This window comes from Dendrobates tinctorius, unplaced genomic scaffold (genome assembly GCF_039654945.1).
Source record: "Dendrobates tinctorius isolate UK_male_01 unplaced genomic scaffold, ASM3965494v1 ptg000065l, whole genome shotgun sequence".
Lineage (NCBI taxonomy): Eukaryota > Metazoa > Chordata > Amphibia > Anura > Dendrobatidae > Dendrobates > Dendrobates tinctorius.
Window position 1 is genome coordinate 34,545,659 of NW_027361733.1, and position 21,915 is coordinate 34,567,573.

Sequence of the window (21,915 nt, forward strand, 5' to 3'; positions counted from 1 at the left end):
GGCACCACATTTTAAAAAAGACATCTACAAACTGGAGCAAGTTCAGAAAAGAGCGACCAGAATGGTGACCGGTCTGCAAACCCTGTCTTATGAGGAAAGGTTACAGGATTTGGGAATGTTTAGCTTGCAGAAGAGAAGACTGAGATATCTTAATAGCTGTCTACAAATATCTCAAGGGCTGTCACATTGTAGAAGGATCATCTTTATTCTCATTTGCCCAAGGAAAGACTAGAAGCAATTGGATGAAACTGAATGGGAGGAGACACAGATTAGATATTAGAAAAAACTTTTTGACAGCGTGATCAATGAGTGGAACAGGCTGCCACGAAAGGTGGTGAGTTCTCCTTCAATAGAAGTCTTCAAACAGAGGCTGGACAAACATCTGTCTGGGATGATTTAGCGAATCCTGCTTTTGAGCAGGGGGTTGGACCTGTGTCCCCCAATGAAGACTTTGAGAAACAGATTTTACGGTAAGCAACCAAAAATCCTGTTTTTTCCTATTGGTTCATTTTGATCACTGTGATAGACCCTATCACAGTGATAAAAATAAAAACATAGTAAATCAAACCCCCCTTTATAACATCTTTTAGTTAGATAAAAATAATAAAATATTTATTTCCATTTTTCCTTTAGGGTTAGGATTATGGTTGGGCTTATAGATGGGGTTATAGATAGTGTTAGGGTTGGGGCTAGGGTTATGATTGGGTTATAGTTGGGGTTATAGCTAGGGTTTGGGTTGGGCTAGGGTTATGGTTAGTGTTATGGTTGGGGTTATATCTAACATTAGGGTTGGGCTGAGGTTAGGGTTGTGTTTTGGTACATCAGGGGGTCTCCAAATGTGACATGGCGCCCACCATTGATTCCAGCCAATTTTGTGTTTAAAAAGTCAAACTGTGCTCCCTCCATTCTGAGCCCTGCCTTGGACCCAAACAGTGGCTTTCCCTCACATACGGGGTATCTGCGTACTCAGGAGAAATTGCACAACAAATTTTGTGAAAATAAAGTTTGATTCTAAAGTAATTTTTTTGTGAAAAAAGTAAAATGTTTTTTGTCCTTCCTCATTGCTTTAGTTCTAGTGAAGCACCTGAAGGGTTAATAAACTTCTTAAATGTGGTTTTGTGCAGTTTTTAGAATGGTGTCACTTTTGGGTACTTCAAATGTGAGGTGGTCCCTAAAAAATAATGGTTGTGTAAATTTTGTTGGAAAAATGAGAAAATGCTGGTCAAATTTTAACCCTTATAATGTCTTTAAAAAAAAAAAAAGTTTCCAAAATTGTGCTGATGTAAAGTAGACATGTGGGAAATGTTTATTAACTATTTTTTAAGGCTCTGATTTTAGGGCACAAAAAATAAAAGTTTGAAAATTGCTACATTTTCAAAATTTTTGCCAAATTTCCGTTTTTTCAGAAATACACAAGTCCTATCGAAGAAATTTTTACCACTAACATGAAGTACAATATCAAAATAGGAAAATTGTTCCACTCAATCGTATTACAGCATGTCAATGTGAAATACATGAAATGTGAATCGCAAAATGGCTTTAGATATTTAGGAAAAATATATATTAGACGCTTCGCACAAAATTGGCCAAATAGGTGTCCACATTCACCCATATATGCACATATTGGCCTTAGGTAAGTGTTCACACTGGACAGGGAGGTCAGGGACCCATTCTATTTAGAAGATTGCCTTGACAATGGTGGATGGGCTCATCGGATGCGGACTGTCTACTGCATTCTAATACAAATCCTGCCAGTCACTCCCTCAAGTCTATCCTCTAGGTCCAGCTGCTGCACGGCCGTTCGTCTGTCCTGGAGTGGCACCTGGTGTTCATCAGGAGCCAAGTCTAACCTCCTCATCAGAGGCTCTAGTGAACAGTCAGTTGTTCGCTTAGTCACGCACCTCCAGACTCTCCACGATCCGTGGCACAGTGGTTCCACATACCACATCTGTGACACTCTCCTTATGATTATTAATGTTTCTTACTGGGAACTTGTCATGTCATTTTTAACATCTAAGCTGTCCCCAGTGCGTTGTTAGTGATTTAATGTGCATCACTAACACTTTTTTTTTTTTTTTTTTTCTTCTTCATTAAAAACGGTGCTGTCCAAAAAGTCCTTTATATTGTTAGATCGTACCTGCACATTTACTTATAGGAGTGTGCTTACTTTTCGTTCTGTCACGGGCATCGCCGCCCACGAAATTTGATTGATGTTCCGGGTTACGACAACGGCACTCAAATCCGCTGTAAAATCCCACACTTTAATCCAGAAAGATAAGCAATGTTTAAATAAAAAAATACAAGATACAAAATGGGACCAAACAATATGAAACAAAAGGAATAACGAAAGAAAACCACTAAACTTGGTCATGGAAATGGCTCAGAGCTTGGTAAACTAAATGGACAGAACCCATAGCGAACTATGTATGCCAAGGACTAACCAATGACCCAAACCCAAATACTTCCTTTTATTAGATCAGGGCTTATAAGATATCTTTGCCTATGGAGGTTCCAGGCTGTAGCTATTGATGTCATATTTCTTATCATGATTTTACCTTTACAAGTAGAGCAAACATGAGCTGAATAGCCTCATCTCTCGGAGCGTTATTAAGTTGGAGGGGGTTAGAATGGCCTTACAGTGACTTGTGTGAGTTCATTCTGTTCGTCCCTTCACTACTACGCCTAAAATCTATATCCCACAAATATTGTATCAGTACAAACACTAATATTCCTATCTGGACAATGGAGACACAAAGGCTTGAACACTCTCAGCAAAACCCTGTGAACCCAGGCTGCTTCTTCCTTGAAACAACGGAAGCCCATGCACTTCTCCTTTTCATAAACAGCTCTCAAGCCCACTGTCACTTTTCCTCACCAGATATCCTGTTTTAATCATCTGTCCACAGCAAGAAGTCTCTGCTTCAAAGGTTGTTTTACATAGTTTCTCTCTCCCTAGCTATAATTAATCCCGACTTCTAAAAGGAGGCTGGAATGTCAGCTCTTCTCTAGTTATAGGTAATTTTTCCTCTTCCCCAGTATGTTCAGTGTGAGGGTGAAAGCATGTCCCCTTCATGGAGATGTCTCATGGATTATAATTTTCCTCTATGACAATGGTAATGTAATATTTGCATGTAGCATAACTGTAGACCCCCCAGAGTCAATAGTACTGGTTGGCCCTTGGCACCGAAGTCTGACATTGAAGTGTTACATGCAGGTATATAGATTGTACTGAAGAGATAACACACGGTGGATTTCTGTTGTGTTATACAGCCGGCATCCACCTCTGACAGTATTCATGCCACTGCCGAGCTCTGGTAGTGACATTGAAGTTTAACAATCCCAGTGACTGCATTTTTCGTAACAAAATCACAGGGTTCAGATGGGTTACCATTATAGATGGGGGGGGGGGAGCTGCTAAGGCTTGGTCAGCACCATCTTGGTGATTCTGTCACTATTGCCGTGTATTGCAGTACTGCAATATATAGTATACGGCAAGTGATCAAACAAATTCAAGCGATCTCAGGTTCACGTCCCCTAAGCGGAATAAGAATCCGAATATAAAATCAATCTCTATGGTAAATGCCGTAAAGAGAAAATAAATGTGAAACCCAAGAGTTGCAGATTTTATTTGTTGCAGTACCTCTCTTAAATATTGCAATAAAAACGTCATCTCGCCACGCAAAAAAACAGCCCTCACACAGGTCCATCAACCAAAAAATAAAAATTATGGGTATCAGAAAATGGTGACACACAATAATTTTTTTTTTTTTTACAAAGTTGTGAGTTTTTTTCTGACCACTAAATAATAATAATAAAAAATGTATATCCGTTTGGTATCGCCCTAATTATACTGGTTTGGATAATGAACTTACCTGGTCATTTTTGCTTCACTATGAGCACCGTAAAAGCAAAACCCCTAAAATCATGGCAGAACTGAATTTATTTTATTTTTTTTAGCCATTTCAACCCCCCATCCTCCAGATTTTGTTTTGCTGTTTTCCAGTACATTATACAGTAAAATAAGTGGTTATTCAAAACTACAATTTATACCATCAAAAATAAGCCACCTTAAGAAAAAGTTATTACTTTTAAGAGTTGTAGTAAAGGGCAAAAGCACAAAGATTAAAATTGTCCACTGTGAGAAGGGGTTAATGTAGTAAACAAAAATACACAAGCACAGTAAAACTATTTCATTTGTCTGGCATGCCATGATTTTTTCTTTTATGATGGAAAATGAATGAGATTTTTATTATAAGGCTGCAGGCTGTTCATCTGCTCTGCGCTGGCGCTAAACAAACTGAGCTACAATTTCCTGCCCAACACAAGGTGCCCTCTAGAAAAACTTTTTTGATGAAGTGATTTGGCTTAAGACCATGAATTCTGACAAGTGGAGAGGTCAGTTTGATTTTTTATTTTGTTCAAGCCATCTTGCCTAGGTAATTGATTGTCTCACTTCTCGTCTCGTATTTACATGCTACATGCTTTGTAGGCAACGAGTCTCCCCTTTCAGAATTTCTGTAATTGACTTTAGTGAAATCAAATTCCACATAAAACCTATAATGGGGTTGTTTATAAAGTTGCAACAGGAAAAACATACCTTGAAACAGTGTCCTAGGATTGGCAACTTCTTCCAGCTTGTTCCCCTCGAATGACAAATCTTACCTTCTACACACATAAGCACAGACCTGCCGCTTGGACTACTTATGGTTCAGCCGACAAGTCCCCAACATTTTTATCACGTACTGACAATGTTACCACACTTTCAAACGAAAATAACAAGGTTGAAGACAAATTCTTTTTGCCCTAAAACATATAGACCATATAGAGGGGCGTCCACTAAGGGTATCTCTTATTATGCGTGTTAATGGGCTACCCTCTAGAAGCACAGTACTAGCGCTCCGATATTGATCCAGAAAAGTAGGACGAGTGCCATGCAAATACAATGCTATTTTTCACACATAGCATCTGTATGACATCTGTATGGCATCTGTATGGCATGCATAGGCAATGTGTTTTTTTTTCTCTACAACTATTAGTCTGCAATCATTTACAGGACCATTTACAGTGTTCTATGCTACAGAGTGGTAATTATCCTTAAAAATCGGACAGCACATGGATACTTGGTGTGCGCCTTTTTTTTTTGTCTCACACCCATTGACTTGCATTGGTGAGTCTCGTCTGATATATGCAGTCAGTCAATCGCATGCTGTGATTTTTTTTCCTCAGTCCGATTTCAGCTGAGGAAAAAAATCGCAGATGAGCACTGACAATTAAATAACATTGGTGCGAGTGCATTGCGACTTTTTTTTTTTTTCCTTCTCTCATTGCACTCACCAAGTTCTTACTCAAGTGGTAACGAGGCCTAATCATGAGAGCTGGACCACAAAACCGGTAGAATTTTGCATAAAATTGGAGGGTGGCATTCCTTGCCTGTATGGGATGTCTCGAATTTGGCAGAAAAAAAAAAAGCACTTTTGACTTGTTACACTGGCTTCCTCCTGGTAAAGTGGCAGGAGAGCTGAATAAACCATATATTTCAATTTCTTTCCTCCCAGTACTGAGATATTTGCTTGTAAGATTTATCCTGTCTTAATATGCGAATTTCCCTTTCAACCAAGGGGTGTTAGCAGACATTCTTCGGGGGCATTTCTTTTTCCCCTGTATGACTCTGCCCAATCATAAACTAATATATATATTTGTGGTGTGACTGGTGGTCGGGTGGTTAATGGGAGGTATACGTCACAAGGATGGATGCTCCCTGCAATGCAACCCGGAGTATTTTGTCTCTAGTGCACATGAGCACTAAAGATGTCATTTAGTGCACTTGGGTCTGGGTTGTGGGTAGCTATGAGAGATGGGAGGGTTTGGCTACTCATATTACCTCACCTCTGGGTGAAGGCGCTGACTGTACCCTTGTTTTCCTTCAGGACCTGCAGTGAGGTCATGACCATGTGATCCATACCTCACCTGTGGGTGTGGTTACAGCCTACATAATGGAGGCTGTGGTTTAGCACATAGTCTGTGACTTGGGGGGGGTAGAAGGCCTCCTGTGTGTATGGCTCAAGACGGAGTCTCCGGGCTGGACATTGCCCTAGCCTGTGTGGTCACAGGGCCTGTAGGAACAAAGCCCAGCTAAGGACTGTCTTGTGTTGCTTTTGCCTGCTGTGAAGGCCAGTTACCTTGTGTTGTTGCTTTTGGGTTTATGGAGCAAATAAACCCACACAGACTCTTTTAAAAGAAGTACGCCTCCTGTTCTTCCTCCTGCTGCAGCTGAGTGATTACAATCCTTACTATACACTCACTGGCCACTTTATTAGGTACACCTGTCCAACTGTGTGTTAAGACTTAATTTCTAATCTGCCAATCACATGGCGGCAACTCAGTGCATTTAGGCATGTAGACATGGTCAAGACAATCTCCTGCAGTTCAAACCGAGCATCAGTATGGGGAAGAAAGGTGATTTGAGTGCCTTTGAACGTGGCATGATTGTTGGTGCCAGAAGGGCTGGTCTGAGTATTTCAGAAACTGCTGATCTCCTGGGATTTTCACGCACAACCATCTCTAGGGTTTACAGAGAATGGTCCGAAAAAGAAAAAAAATCCAGTGAGCGGCAGTTCTGTGGCCGGAAATGCCTTGTTGATGCCAGAGGTCAGAGGAGAATGGGCAGACTGGTTCGAGCTGATAGAAAGGCAACAGTGACTCAAATTGCCACCCGTTACAACCAAGGTAGGCAGAAGAGCATCTCTGAACGCACAGTGCGTCGAACTTTGAGGCAGATGGGCTACAGCAGCAGAAGACCACACCGGGTACCACTCCTCTCAGCTAAGAACAGGAAACTGAGGCTACAATTTGCACAAGCTCATCGAAATTGGACAGTAGAAGATTGGAAAAACGTTGCCTGGTCTGATGAGTCTCGATTTCTGCTGCGACATTCGGATGGTAGGGTCAGAATTTGGCGTAAACAACATGAAAGCATGGATCCATCCTGCCTTGTATCAACGGTTCAGGCTGGTGGTGGTGGTGTCATGGTGTGGGGAATTTTTTCTTGGCACTCTTTGGGCCCCTTGGTACCAATTGAGCATCGTTGCAACGCCACAGCCTACCTGAGTATTGTTGCTGACCATGTCCATCCCTTTATGACCACAATGTACCCAACATCTGATGGCTACTTTCAGCAGGATAATGCGCCATGTCATAAAGCTCGAATCATCTCAGATTGGTTTCTTGAACATGACAATGAGTTCACTGTACTCAAATGGCCTCCTCAGTCACCAGATCTCAATCCAATAGAGCATCTTTGGGATGTGGTGGAACGGGAGATTCGCATCAGGGATGTGCAGCCGACAAATCTGCGCCAACTGTGTGATGCCATCATGTCAATATGGTCCAAAATCTCTGAGGAATGCTTCCAGCACCTTGTTGAATCTCTGCCACGAAGAATTGAGGCAGTTCTGAAGGCAAAAGGGGGTCCAACCCGTTACTAGCATGGTGTACCTAATAAAGTGGCCAGTGAGTGTATATAGATATAGGAATAGTGAAGGGCTTAGCCCAGTAGGGGGAGCACAATAGAATAGGGATTAGATAGACCAATAGGATTAGGTTAATTAGGAGGGGCTAGGAAGAAAGAGTAGTTGGGGATCTTCCTGGAGTTAGTCAATGGGAGCCAGGAGCAAGGACAGGACAGTCGTGTCCAAGGGGGGGGGACATTTAAGCCGAAGAGCCCAGCAGTCCAGGGACTAGAGCTGACAGTCACACATGGTGGAGGAATATCAGCTGAATCGGGCTGAGGAAAAATTTTCAGTATGCTGCAAGTGGTCGCGTATATCAGACGAACAGGGCCGCTGCCATCAGGGCATTACTGCCCTTATTGGCATATGGGCCCGATGAGCAGAGGGGGCCCACAGCGGCCCCTCTCCTCTGCTCAGCGGCAGGATTCTGCCGGCTCAGTAACTGTCTGTGCATCCTCAGACTCCTCCCGCACCGCAACAGTTAATGGCTTCCAGACAATCAAAGGCCATCAGCTGATGTCAGCGGGCACGTCGGCGGCATATGATGTCACTGTCATGCGCTGGAACAAAGTTCCGCGCCTCAGATGTATCGACCGGAGGACACTGCTGGATCTCGGCCAGTTAAGAAGAAACTTTTCTTTTTTTTTTTAAAGCCGTAGTATGGGGCTGCATTATACTATGGGATAGCATTATATTATGGGTTACATTATACTACTATGGGGCTCCATTATATTATGGGGTGCATTATACCACTATGAGGGTCAATTACACTGTGGAGGTACATTATACTACTATGGGGATGCATTATACTATGGGGGTGCATTATACTACAATGGGCTCCATTACACTATGGGGGTGCATTATACTATGGAGGTGCATTATACTGCTTTGGGGCTGCATTATACTATGGAGGTGCCTTATACTGCTATGGGGCTGCAGTATGCTATGGGGTGCATTATACCACTATGGCGGAGCATTAAACTGTTGTAGGGCTGCATTATACTGTGGGGGTTCATTATACTACTATGGGGGTGCATTATACTATGGGGGTGCATTATACTACAATGGGCTCCATTACACTATGGGGGTGCATTATACTATGGAGGTGCATTATACTGCTTTAGGGCTGCATAATACTATGAAGGTGCATTATACTGCTATAGGGCTGCAGTATACTATGGGGTACATTATACCGCTATGGGGTGCATTATACCACTATGGGGGTGCATTATACTGTTATAGGGCTTCATTATACTGTGGGGGTTCATTATACTACTATGGGGATGCATTATACCACTATGGGGGTGCTCTATATTATGGGGTGCATTATAGTACTATGGGGCTGCATTATACTGCTATGGGGCTGCATTATAATATGGAGTGGATTATACTGCTATGGGGCTGCAGTATACTATGGGGTACATTATACTGCTATGGGGGTGCATTATACCACTATGGGGGTGCATTATACTATGGGGGTTCAATATACTACTATGGGGATGCATTTTACTACTATGGGGGTGCATTATACCACTATGGGGGTGCATTATACTGCTATAGAGCTGCGTTAAAACATGGGGTGCATTATACTATGGGGCGTATTATACCTCTATGGGGTGCATTATATTATAGGTTGCATTATACTACTATGGGGCTGCAGTATACTATGGGAGTGCATTATACCGCAGTGGGGGTGCATTATACTGCTATGGGGCTGAATTATACTACTATATATGACTATGGGATGCATTATACTATTAAGTATGACTATGGGGGCAGTATGGAGAGACACGGGGGCAGTATGGAGAGACACGGGGGCAGTATGGAGAGACACGGGGGCAGTATGGAGAGACATAAGGCAGAATGGATGGACATATGGGGTCCAGAATGGGAGGACACATGGGGTCCTAAATGTGGGATATTATTACTTTAGGGGCTAATTAAAGGATATTATTTTTGAGGATACTGTTTTCAGTGTGGGGAAGGAGAGGTCCTGTTACTGTGCAGGACGACACGGTCACTTTTTTCTTAATCATTCATAATATAGAAGTTGGGGAAAAATTGGGGTAAAATTGGGGTATGTCCTCTAGATAACTGTTATTTTCTGCAGAGACGAGTCCTTGCTGGAAAAAGTGATGGCGGTCTCAACTGATGAAGAAGAAAAGCGAAGGTGAAGGACTTCAACTAGAGACGTCACCAATGAATCAGTGTGTTACCTGTACACTTAAAAAATATACTGTATACTATATACAAAGCTCCTGTGTATAATGTCACTAGTGATCACTGCATTACCTGTACACTGACACTATATGCAGAGCTCCTGTGTATAATGTCACTGATGATCCCTGTATTACCTGTACAGTATATACAGCGTTTGTGTATGTCACTGATGGTCCCTGTATTACCTGTACACTTACACTGTACAGTACACTGTATGCTGTTTACAGAGATCCTTTGTATAATGTCACCAATGATCACTGTATTACATGTACACAGACACTGTATACTAAGGTGGCATTAGTAGTGTTTTTTTATTAATGTTCAGATTTGTAGTATTCGGTCACTATGTGGTGATATGTGACCTGGTGATGGGATTAAAAAATCTTTTGGACAAAACAAAAGCTCCTGGCTATATATGTGATCTGGTGATGGGAACTGTGTGATGGGTGAGGACATGGTGCAGAAGTGGAGTTTTTCCTTGTGAATGGACTATTTGAAGGGTGGTGGTGGGGTTAGGGTTGAGCCTGGATGGAGTTTCAAAGGAGCCCCAAATATTTTGCCAGTATGGGGCCCCGAAATTCCTAGTGGCAGCGCTGCAGATGAGACTCGCCAATGCAAGTCAATTAGTGAAATAATATGCATTCGCCATCTGTTTTTTTTTTTTCCCACACCTCTCAAAAGGAACCAGGAAATTTCATCAGTCAAGTACCGTTAATTTACAGCCAGAACCCTCAGAATACATAAATAGAATAGACAGAATAGATAAATGGAATAGATGGCTTGTGAAACTGTATATCAACAAGATATCTACATGTTATTAAACTTGCACCCTTTTGTGCCTTTCACGGGGCACTAAAAGGTGTTTAGCCTGGTTTACCCTAATAAATAATTTGAAGAAATTACTTGGGGTCTCCCTAATTTTTGATAACCGGCAGAGGTAAAGCAGACAGCTGTGAGCTGATATTATCAGGCTGGGAAGATCCCTAGTTGCCCCTTCCCAGCCTAAAAATACCAGCCCTCCTGCATCCCAGAAGTGGTGTATCACATTAGATCCACAAATTCTGGTGCTTTGTTCAGCTCTTCCCGTTTGCCCTGGTGCTGAGTAAATTGGAGTAATGGTAGTTGGGGTTGATATCAGCTGTGATTTGTCAAAAATCACAGCTGGCATCAAGCCCTGATGTCAATCAGACCACCCCCATTATTAAGCCAGTAATGAAAAATAAAAACATGTTACTGAGACATGATGTCCCAGATGTGCTCAATCGGATTCATGTCTGGGGAAACGGGCGGGCCGGTCCAAAGTTTCAATGCCTTCATCTTGCAGCAACTGCTGACACACTCCAGCCACATGAGGTCTTGCATTGTCCTGCATTAGGAGGAATCCAGGACCAACCGCACCAGCATATAGTCTCACAAGGGGTCTGAGGATCTCATCTCTGTACCTAATGGCAGTCAGGCTACCTCTGGCGAGCACATGGAGGCTGTGCTGTCCTCCAAAGAAATGCCACCCCACACCATTACTGACTCACTGCCAAACCAGTCATGCTGAAGGATGTGGCAGGCAGCAGATCGCTCTCCACGGCGTCTCCAGACTCTGTCACGTGCTCAGTGTGAACCTGCTTTCATCTGTGAAGAGCACAGGGCACCAGTGGCGAATTTGCCAATCCTGGTGTTCTGTGGCAAGTGCCAAGCATCCTGCACAGTGTTGGGCTGTGAGCACAACCCCCATCTGTGGACGTCAGGCCCTCAGACCATCCTCATGGAGTCGGTTTCTAAACAATTGTGCAGACATATGCACATTTGTGGCCTGCTGGAGGTTATTTTGCAGGACTCTGGCAGTGTTCCTCCTGTTTCTCCTTGCACAAAGGCGGAGGAAGCGGTCCTGCTGCTGGGTTCTTGCCCTCCTATGACCCCCTTAATGTCTCCTGGTGTACTGGCCTGTCTCCTGGTAGCGCCTCCAGCCTCTGGAAACTATGCTGACAGACACAGCAAACCTTGCCACAGCTCGCACTGATGTGCCATCCTGGATGAGCTGCACTACCTGAGCCACTTGTGTGGGTTGTAGAGTCCGTCTCATGTTACTACGAGTGTGAAAGCACAACCAACATTCAAAAGTGACCAAAACATCAGCCAGAAAGCATTGGTACAGAGATGTGGTCTGTGGTTCCCACCTGCAGAACCACTCCTTTGTTGAGGGTGTCTTGATAATTGCCAATAATTTCCATCTGTTTATTTCATTTGCACAACAGCATGGGAAATTGAGTTCAGAAATAAATATTTTGTGGAATAACCATGATTTTTTAATCACAGCTTTCATGCGTCTTGGCATGCTTTCCACCAGTCTTTCACACTGCTTTTGGGTGACCTTATGCCACTCCTGGTACAAAAATTCAAGCAGTTCTTTGTTTGCTTGTGACTATCCATCTTCCTCTTGATTATATTCCAGGGGTTTCAATGGGTTTCAGGTCTGTGGATTGGGCTGGCCATGACAGGGATTTGATGTGGTAGTCCTTCATCCATACAATTGATTAACCTAGCTGTGTGACATGGCGCATTGTCCTGCTGGAAAAAACAGTCCTCAGAGTTTGGGACATTGCTTGAGCAGAAGGAATCCACCGTTTTTCCAGGATAACCTTGTATGCGGCTTGATTCATACGTCCTTCGCAAAGATTAACCAGCCCAATTCCAGCCATGCTGAAGCATCCCCAGATCATCATCGATCCTCCAACAAATTTCACAGTGGGTGCAAGACGCTGTGGCTTTTACCTCAGTATTTGTGAGGCCTCGTGCACACGTTGCGTATTTGCAGTGTTATTTTTACCTCAGTATTTAACCCCTTCCCGCCCCTTGACGCACCGTATGCATCATGAAAACTAGTGACTTCCCGACCCTGTCACATGACCGGGGGGCCCACAGAGTCTGAACAGCCCGGGGCCCTGGCTACCCTTAATCCACCCCTGTGTGTGTGTGTGTATATGTATATATATATTTATTTATTTGCACTAGTTTGCATCAGTTTTGTGCAGGACTAACTTTGTTTCATTTTTTATAGTTTTCAGAGATGATGATAGAGAAGATTCCTGTGTAAGGTAAGAAGAACATTTCATTGATGTAATTACTAGAGTTGAGCGACTTTGGTCGGATCGGGTTTCGTGAAACCCGAATGAAACAAAATAAGTTTCAGATGAAACTCGTCCGACTAGAGCAAAACAAAGTCGGAGTTTCGTCCGAAACCCGACCCCAATGCAAGTCAATGGGAAATAAAAGTCGGACGAAACTCCGACTTTTTTTGCTCTAGTCGGACGAGTTTCATCTAAAACTTATTTTGTTTCATTCGGGTTTCACGAAACCTGATCCGACCAAAGTCGCTCAACTCTACATGTGATTCTCACAGTCTTCACTTTATGATACAGAAAGCTTGTATGTTATGTATTATCATTAATTTTGTATGTTGCATGTCATCATTTACTGTCAGTATACGATAGAAGGACATAGAAAACCTATAAAGAGTATGCACATCAAAAGTGGACAGTTTAATTTTTTTTTTTTAAATCAACGATATAGTTCCAGAGATTGGGGCTTTTCTATTTAGCGGTAATTTTTATCATCGTCTTTACAATGGGGCGGTGCTGACAGTTCATTTATGCAGGTCAAAACTCAGAATACAAACCATACTGAGCAAATTCCAGGGCCGTGGATAAATGGGAAGGCCCAGTCACAGTTGGCAGGGGGGTAACTATGGTCGCAATTGTGGCGCCCCTGAGGGTTCAGTTGCCACAGAGGTACTGCACCTCCTCCTGAGTTGTAGTGCCCCACTCTTCAGGTAAGATTGGGGCAACTGACCAGACTCCAGCACCCGCACCCAGCACAGAAACCTTAGAACCTTTGGGATTCAAGCCTAACCCCACCATCAGGTGCTCACCTAGTTACGACCCTCCAGGCTATCATCGGACCGCGGTAAAGTGGTTCCACCACCCCCGTTACAGTTTGCTAAGACCATGGAATCCGCTGACGCTGACTCCCAGGCCTCCTCTATTTCAGACCTGTACCAGGAGTTCTCTCGCCAAAAAGACCAGCAGGATAAAATACTTTCCTATCTGCGAACTGCGACTACCCTCCCAGATATGCTCACAATGCCGGCCACATCCGCACCTCCCCAAGCTGCGACAACCATGGCTATGACCCTTCAGCCTGTGAGCTATGTTTGTGGCCCCCAGACCCCATCTGTCTGTTCCTCACACTATGGCATGTGATCCTACCCAGTGTCGGGGGTTAATCAATCAGTGCACTCTGCACTTCGAACTCTTGGTTCATCAATTTGTCTCAGATCAGGCCAAAGCCCATCTCACTGGGGAGGCCCTGGCAAATTAGCAGCTGGCCAGCACACCAGGGGAGGATAGATTATCAAAGGCACTGGGCCTGGCTACATCTATATTCTATAACACTTGCACCAGATAACCTCTATAGTGACCCCAACCATGGATATACAGCAATGAGTATTGAGTACAATGCAACAAATTAATTGCAAAAATTCAGCAGGCACTGTTATATACCATTAAAAAATGTTGCAGGATGATAAGCAGCAGATGATAGACAGCAAGCAGAGGTTATACATGTGTGAAGAGAGGAGATGGATGTTAATTACCAGCCATTAAAATACTAAAGCTTCTGGATACTTGGCTGCAGTTATACTTTGATGCAGGACGCATGCTTGCCCCCACACGCTATAGCCACACTATACACTTCCACAGCTCATAAATATAAACATTGTTCATATCCAGATGTACAAATATGCCATCAGTTTTCACGGTGCATTTAACCCCTTAGTGACGGAGCCAATTTGCAGCTTAATGACCAGGCCAATTTTTACAATTCTGACCACTGTCACTTTATGAGGTTATAACTCTGGAACGCTTTAACAGATCCTGCTGATTCTGAGATTGTTTTTTTCGTGACATATTTTCATGATAGTGGTAAAATTTCTTCGATATGACATGCGTTTATTTCTGAAAAAAATGGAAATATAAATAACATTTCCCACATGTCTGCTTTACATCAGCACAATTTTGGATCCAAAATTTTTTTTTTGTTAGTAAGTTATAAGGGTTAAAAGTTGACCAGCGATTTACAAAACCATTTTTTTAGGGACCACATCACATTTGAAGTCACTTTGAGAGGTCAATATGACAGAAAATACCCAAAAGTAACACCATTCTAAAAACTGCACCCCTCAAGGTGCTCAAAACCACATTCAAGAAGTTTATTAACACTTTACGTGCTTCACAGGAACTGAAGCAATGTGGAAGGAAAAAATTAACATTTGACTTTTTTTTACAAACATTTTACTTCAGAACCAATTTTTCTATTTTCACAAGTGTAAAAAGAGAAAATGAACCACAAAATTTGTTGTTCTATTTCTCCTGAATACACCGATACCCCATATGTGGGGGTAAACCACTGTTTGGGCGCAAGGCAGAGCTCAGAAGGGAAGGAGCGCCGTTTGACTTTTTCAATGCAGAATTGGCTGGAATTGAGATTGGACGCCATGTTGCGTTTGGAGAGCCCCTGATGCGCCTAAACAGTGAAAAAAACCCATAAGTGACACCATTTTGGAAACTTAACCCCTTAAGGAACTTATCTAGATGTGTGGTGAGCATTTTGAATGTGCTTCGCAGAAGTTTATAAGTTTATAACGCAGAGCAGTGAAAATAAAAATAATTTTTTTCCTCAAGTGATTTTTTTTTAGCCCGCTATTTTTTATTTTCACAAGTCTAACAGGAGAAACTAGACCCCAACTTTGGTGTGCAAATTGTCCTGAATACGCTGATGCCCCATATGGGGTAAACCACAGTTTGGGCACACGTCTGGGCTCGGAAGGGAAAGAGCACCATTTGACTTTTTGAAGGCAAAATTGGCTGGAATCAATGGTGGTGCCATGTCGCGTTTGGAGACCCCCTGATGTGCCTAAATAGTGGAAACTCCTCCATTCTAGCTCCAACCCTAACCCCAATACACCCCTAACCCTAATTCCAACCCTAACCCTAATGGAAAAATGAAAATAAATATATTTTCTTTCATTATATTTCCCTAACTAAAGGGGGTTTTACACATAGCGATATCGCTAGCAATATCGCTATAACGTCACCGATTTTGTGATGTTATAGCGATGTTGCTAGCGATATCGCTATGTGTGATACTTACCTCCGACCGGCTCCCCCGCTGTCTGTCGTTGATCGCGCGAGATCGGCCGGCTCCATTTCTCATCGGGCGCTTCCTGTGGCGCCAACGAGCGACGCGTGGACGCGGGCGGGAGGACGTCAGGATCGCCGCTTCTGAAAGGTAAGTATCGTCCGCTGTATCGCTGCTGCATCGCTGTGAGATCTGCCTGTGTGCACCAGCGATCCTGACCGGGTCATATTGTGGTCGGGATTGCTGGTGCATCGCTAAATGTAAAAGGGCCTTAAGGGGGTGATAAAGGGGGGGTTATTTACTATTTTTTATTTTGATCACTGTGATAAGGGTTTACCACAGTGATCAAAATGTATGTTGAATGAAATCCACTGGCCGGCAGATTCAGCGGGCGCAATGCGCATGCGCCCGCCATTTTCTTCCCAGAAGAAGATGGCGGCGACCATGAAGGGGAAGCATGCGGGCCCAGGACCACCAGGAGGTAACGGGGGGTATCGGGGACCCTATTTCTCTCTCTCCTCTGATGTGCGATCACATCAGAGGAGAGAGAAATTAAATGGCACATCAGACTTTTTTTTTGCGGTCACCGTTATACGGTTAATAACGGCGATCGCAAAAGCGAGGTCGGTAAAAACCGACCCGAATCATGTTCTCTGGGGTCTCGGCTACCCTCGGCAGCTGAGACCTCGGAGAAAATCCGACTCTGGGGGTGCTATACACTTTTTCCACAACGCCGTTAATTAACGGCACTGTGTTTTAAGTACCCTTAATTACCGTCGTTAAAAGGCGTATCGGCGGTCGTTAAGGGGTTATATTACCCGACCCATGGCATTAAATGACCACTGGTCGACTTCTTGTTTAGACAGGTTAACCACACAAATAGAATAACTGTTATTTGCACGACTTTGGGGTTTATACAGCAAACTTAAAAATTATTTTACCCGACGAGCAAATATTCTGCTCATTACACTGTGTGATTAGCAGCCTGTTTAGTTGACAGTCAGAAAATGGGCGTTCCTAGAAATTCTTGTTCTCAGTATTTGGCTGTTATAAACTTACTCTTGAAGGGATGGTGTTGTCAGAAAATGACTTATTTTTGTTTGTTTTTTTTAATCAGATTTTTTTTGGTTTTTTTAATTGGCAATGTTTTTATTTTTTATATCACAATCTTTAGTAATAAACTAAATTAGTAATATTGTAAATTTCACACTGGCCACTTGGGGTATGTTGGACTGATATTTTAATTTTTTTTTTTTTCAGAAAGAATTTTTCAGCAGGCTATGTATGCATCAGCAGTGGCAGTATTACAATGACTGATAACATCTCTATACACAGCTGATAACACAGGATCCACCAATCACAATAGGTGATGTCACAGCTCTCCCTCCCTTCACAATGACCTTTGCAAAGGCCGCACTTTGTATGGGATAAACCTGGTGACAGGTTCCCTTTAAAGCCAGCACAGTCTAACATTAGTTCACCTGTCTGCACTTGCGCACCTGTAAGATGCCCAAGCAAGGTAGTCATGGGTAGTGATGAGCAAATTTGTTCAAACGATGATTGCCAAACGTGAAATCAGCATGAGTATGGCAAATTCGGATTCGTGATTGGAAACACAGGCAAAATTTTATAAAATCGTAAAATGGAAAAATTTGGTAAAAAGTGCGGGAAAATGTTTGCATTGGTAATGTCGGTGTATGATGAGCGTGGGGTACGTGTTTGAAGAGGGTAGGGGGCTGGCAGAGCTCAGAGGGGCGGCGTGCTTGTAAACTTTTTTTTATTTCTTTTTGTACACCGCAGCTAGCCAATCAGGGCGCAGGAAACATCCACATTGTCCTGACACAACGGTTTGTGTCATTGGCTGCTGAAATCACATGTCCCTCTCTATATAAAGAGTGGACATCTTGTTTTAGAGACATTTTGACAATGTAACAGCGCAGCGAGCCTGCTCCTGATACTGCGATTGTTTCCTGATATATTTTAGCTAGTTAGCTTGGCAATTGTTTCTTAAGCCCCCGTCACACACAGCGAGATCGCTGCTGAGTCACAAGTTTTGTGACGCATCAGCGATCTCACCAGTGATATCGCTGTGTGTGACACTTACCAGCGACCGGCCCCCCTGCTGGGTATCGCTGATCGTGCTCAAAAGCCCTGGACTTTTTTTTTGATCGTTGGTCTCCCGCTGGCCAGCACGCATCGCTGCGTGTGGCAGGCGGGAGAGCAACAATCAGCGAGCTCCTAGCTCGTATCCAAGGTAAACAGCAGGTTTCTAAGCGCCGTGCGGCGCTTCGAAACCCGCAGTGTACCTTTAGATACCAGCGCGCTGGTGCAGGGAGCTGCTAACCAAGGAAAACTAAGCGCCGCGCGGCGCTTAGAAACCCGCTTTTTACCTTGGGTATGAGCTCCCTGCACCAGTGCGCTGGTATCTAAGGTACACAGCGACGCACACGCGCACTTATTGTCGCTGGTGCTGATCGCTGGTGACATCTGCCTGTTTGGCAGCTCACCAGCGATCCTGACATGTTAATATTGTTCTCGGGTTTGCTGGTGAGTCGCTATGTGTGATGGGGCCCTTAGTCAGATAGTTTATTTAGCTAGTGTCTTCTGTGGCTGTGAAATCAACCTTCCAGCAGATTTTTTTTTTTGGTGCCATAACGGAGGTCCACAGACAAATACAGCAAAGTACATTTCATAGTAGTGTGTTGTGCACTGCTTCTATTGTGCTCCATGCATGAGTAGACCATTCTGAATCTTATTTTTTTCACTTGCTAAATGTGATATAGCATGCCATATCCCACCTTGTCATTTAGTGGTGTGGTGACATTGTTATGTGATTTGAGCTTTTGGCAGTTGCTACCGTGATTCAGCATGCCATATCTTACCTTGTTGTTTAGTAGTGGTGAAATTCAACTGTCTTCATAGCTCATGCAGATTGAAAAAAAAATTTTGTTCCCGAATGTGATACAGCCCACCATATCTCACGTTGTAATGTTGTGGCGGTGAAATTAAAAAAAAAATTTTTCAGTTACTAAACATGATACAGCTCGCCATATCCCACCTTGTCATTTAGAGGCGGTGAAATTGTTGTGTGTGCAGATTTGTTGCTCATACATTTTTTTTTTTTTTAACAAACGTAATACAGATCCGAGTTTGAAATTGCTTGGAGCATATCTTCTAAGTTAAGCAGGCCACATCCACATCATACAGTACTATAGATCTCACTTTGAAATTGTTTGGAGCATCTAGTCTATTTTATACAGGCCTCATCCACACACAAAAAAATTCTTCTGTTACTAATGTCATACAGTAGGGTAGATGTCATTTTTAAATTGTTTTGAGCATATCTTTTTTCTCATAGAGGCCTCATCCACGCTCAAACAATTATTTCTTCTGTTACTAACATCATACAGTTGGGGAGATCTCATTTTGAAATTGTTTGGAGCATTTCTTCTTTGCATACAGGCCTCAGCTCCACTCAAATAATTCTTTCTTCTGTTGCTAACGTCATACAGTAGGGGAAATCTTATTTTGAAATTGTTTGGAACATATCATCTTTGTCATACATGCCTCATCCACGCTCAAACAACTTTCTTGTTTGACTAACGTGATTCAGCATGCGATATTTCACCTTATCGGTTAGTGCCGCTGAAATTCAGTTGAGTGCAGAGCTGGTGCCGTGTAAAAAATCTAAATTTTGATGCTAATACTGTGCTCCTACCACACTATCTGAGCAACATGATGGTGAAAAAAAGCGATGTTGTGGTGGAACGGGGATTAGCCTTGGTGTTCAAGGTGTGCGCGGGGTAAGTGTTAATATTTGTGAAAGCACTAGTGAACCAACAATGTCACGTCCTATACAAAGACAACTTTTGTTACTGGATGGGCTACTCACTACCTTTCCTTGGCAGGAGCACAGCGGGTACACCTTGTTTGAGGCCCAGAAAGAGCATTTGCTCAAGTTTATGGCAAGCGCAGCTTCAGCTCCACCTGAACATCACATCCAATACAGTTCACAGAGGTAGCACCCCAATTACCCTTGCTTCCAAATGTGTCACAACTCTCTAACCGCCCACCTGACTGTAGGGAACCACAGATGGGTGAGTCTGTAGAGTTGACACATTCTATACCATGGGCATCAGAAGTGTACTCAAAAGCTTCAGTCAGGAGGAGGAAATCATCTGCACTGATGTCCAAATTTTTTTAGCTTGGATCTGAGGCAGGACGAAGTAGGGTCCAAACATCATCCTGGCCCTCGTCACCAGACATTAACCCCCGGGGGCCAGGTGATCCTAATGAGGCTCAGATATCTGAGGATCATGTGCACTGTACTCTGCTGTCTGGGCAGGAAGAGGAGGAGGGTGTCTCTGAGGGCCAGGAATGTCATAAACAGAGAAATAAAAGGGCTAGGAACAGGAGAACACCAAAGTGGCTAAATAAGGATGTAAAAAGGGCAATAAATAACAAGAACAAGGCATTTAGGAAGCTAAAACAAGAAGGCAATGAAGAAGCATTAAAAAGTTATAAAGAAAAAAAATAAAATGTGTAAAAAAAGAAATACATTTAGCAAAAGTGGAAACTGAGAGACTCATTGCTAAGGAAAGTAAAACAAACCCCAAACTATTCTTTAGTTATATAAACAGTAAAAAGATTAAAATTGATGGTGTCGGCCCTTTAAAGAACAATGAGGGTGAAATCATAGAGAGCGATGTGGGAAAAGCAAATGTTTTAAATACTTTTTTTTCAACAGTGTTCACACAGGAAAAGGATTTGCCAGGGGAAATGCAGAGTGATAATGTAAACTCCCCATTAAGTATTACCTGCCTAACCCAGGAAGAAGTGCAGAACCGCCTTAGTAAGATTAAAATTGACAAATCACCAGGCTCTGATGGCATTCACCCTCGGTTATTAAGGGAGCTAAGTAATGTGATAGACAGGCCTCTATTCCTTATATTTAAAGACTCTATAGAAACAGGGTCTGTTCCTTTTGATTGGCGGCAAGCAAATGTGGTACCAATGTTCAAAAAGGGGTGTAAAAGGGAACCTGGAAACTTTAGGCCTGTAAGCTTAACATCTGTTGTGGGTAAAATTTTTGAAGGGTTTCTAAGGGATACCATTATGGAATATCTCAATGTTAATAAATGTTTAATTCCATATCAACATGGATTTATGAAGGATCGCTCCTGTTAAACTAACCTGATCAGCTTCTATGAGGATGTAAGCTCTCAATTGGACCAAGGAGAATCATTGGATGTCATTTATCTCGACTTCTCTAAAGCATTTGAAACTGTTCCACATAAAAGATTGGTAAGTAAGATGAGAAAGCTTGGGCTAGGGGAAAATGTGTGTAGATGGGTAGGTAGCTGGCTTAGTGATAGAAAACAAAGAGTGGTTATTTATGGTGCTTACTCAGATTGGGCCTGGGTTACTAGTGGGGTACCACAGGTTTTTGTATTGGGCCCCCTACTATTTAATATATTTATTAATGATCTAGTAGATGGCTTACACAGTAAAATATCAGTATTTTCAGATGATACAAAACTATGTACGGTAGTTAACACAAAGGAGGACAGTTTGCAACTACAGACAGATTTGAGTAAATTGGAGAATTGGGCTGAAAAATGGCAAATGAGGTTTAACACAGACAAGTGTAAGGTTATGCACATGGGAAGGAGAAACAGATGCTATAATTACTTACTAAATGGGAAACTGCTGGGGAAATCAGACATGGAAAAAGACTTAGGCATCTTAGTCAATAAGAAGCTAAATTGGAGTGCCCAGTGTCAGGCAGCTGCCACCAAAGCAAATAGGGTCATGGGATGCATTAGAAGAGGTCTGGGGACGCGAGATGAAAACATAATTCTCCCTCTGTACAAATCACTTGTCAGACCACACTTGGAGTATTGTGTGCAATTTTGGACGCCGGTGCTCAAGAAAGACATTACTAAGCTTGAAAGGGTTCAAAGGCGGGCTACTAAAATGATAAATGGAGTTGGTTCAC